Genomic DNA, 1,928 nt, shown 5'->3' on the forward strand with positions numbered 1-1,928 from the left:
GAATGAATACGTCAGCCACGCCCCCAAACCCATCCCAAATGGAGCCAGGTCTCCTCCGTCAGGCCACATCTGCTCCATGTCTCTCTTCTGATACCCAGAATGAATTCCTGTCCCCAAAGGCCACAGAATGCCCCCAGTTCTGCCTGCCAGCTACTCTCGACCCCTCATGCTGCGATGCCACCCTTTGACCAAAATGCCTGACAGCTACCCTAGTAGTGGAACCACTCTGAATCTGGGCTCCACACATTCCAGCAGCTGGTACCACCACTCTTCCTTGAGGGAGGTGCTGTAAGCGTAAAGGCATTGTCCGGAAGATTCCTCACCAACCAGTGGCCCGAGGGAAGCTGGCTTTGGAACGTAACCCTGAGGCACTAACTTTTTGGCTTCTGCAACACCTGCTGCCTTTGGGCTCCCTGTAGCCTCTTCAGAGTTAGCAGGAGCTCTGCCAACTCCTGGTACACCTTCCCCCTCCAACCACAGAAATGAAACAACAAACAGAACAATTCGCTCTTTAAGAGGGACAGCAGGATGGAAGGTGTGTGATATTAGGGGTATGGTGTCCTCAGCCTTCTCATTTCACATTGTCCCCATTGTCCTCTTGCTACTTTGGGCCTGGGGTCGCCTCACTCCCAGGGCCACCTCTGCCATTCCTGGAAAACATTTTGGCCTCCTCTGAGCTCTTCCTCTTCTTGAGATGCCACAGAACTTCTCCTTGGGCTGCCCCAGAGCTCCAGAAGACATCAACCTCATGGCCCAGGTGAAAGGGTTGGGGAAGATCCTACTCCCCTCTGTACCCGCCCCTGCCCCCGTGTTCTAGCTATGCTTCCTGCCCCTGTGGAGAGGGGGAGAAAGATGCAGACTCCCTCAGGCTCTTTCCATTCAGCTGCAGCCTCTGCACGGAATGAATCTGCAGAGCCCCTCTGAAGTGCTCCCTGCTGACTCTACGCTGTGGGAAGTCTTTTCTCTGGTCTCTCCTCCATCCAGCCTGCTGTAGTCTCCATTCATCCCCAAATGGCCTTTACAGTTGACCAAGGATAAAACCTTAGGATTTCCGGGACTAGAAATACCTTCCATAACTTAGTGTAACCACCCTAATTAGCAATTAGAGAAACTGAGGCCCAAGTGAGGAAAATATTTAGACCCAGAGTTACCCAAGACAGCAGGAGCAGAACCAGGTACTTTGCTTCACTCCCTCAACCCCATACACACCCTCCACACCCACCCTTCTTTCCTTTGTTGAGTTGAAAGGGTGAGTCTAGCCCTCAACCTTTGTGCTGTGTGACTCCAAAATATCTCTGTTACCTCTCTGATCTCTGTTACCTCTGAAATCAATAAGATAAAAATAAAGTTCTCTATTTTGGAGCCAAATGGATCCCTGAGTTGCCTTGCTTTTTTTTTTTCTTTGTAGGCAAAATCACATAACGTAAAATAATCATTAACCATTTTAAAGTGTGCAAAAGTGAGGCAGCACAGGTAGCTATTCACGATACTGGGTGACCATAGCCTTCGTTTAATTTCAAGACACTTTATCACCCCACAAAAAACCCTGTAACCGTTCCTCTCCCTTCCCTCTGGCCCCTGGCAACCACTAGGATGCTTTTGTCTCTATAGATTCACCTATTCTGTTAGTTTCCTTTAAATGGAATACATGAAATATAAATGGAATCACGTGACCTCTGTGTCTGGCTTCTTTCACTTAGCACAGTGTGTTCAAGGTTCATCCACATTGGAGCAGGTGTCAGTACTTCACTCCTCTTTATGGCTGGATAATATTCCAAAGGATGGATAGACTCATTCTGTGTATTCACTCACCTGTTGGTGGACACTTGTCTTCTTTCACCTGTTGGTTGTTGTGAAAAATGCTGCTATGAGCATGCACGTACAAGGTTTCCCTGCTTTTGTTTCCCCCATTGTTGGGTTAACAGAAG

The 1,928-nt window shown here is 48.7% G+C and overlaps 1 protein-coding gene across 2 annotated transcripts in view; it reads left to right on the top strand.

The window, feature by feature from the left end:
* LOC105820598 (cytochrome P450 2B6-like) overlaps positions 1-1,928 on the top strand; it is a 20,273-nt gene that overhangs the window by 16,743 nt on the left and 1,602 nt on the right. The gene's annotated exons all lie outside the window — the stretch shown is intronic.

Source organism: Propithecus coquereli, unplaced genomic scaffold (genome assembly GCF_000956105.1).
Source record: "Propithecus coquereli isolate 6110/MARCELLA unplaced genomic scaffold, Pcoq_1.0 Scaffold53, whole genome shotgun sequence".
Lineage (NCBI taxonomy): Eukaryota > Metazoa > Chordata > Mammalia > Primates > Indriidae > Propithecus > Propithecus coquereli.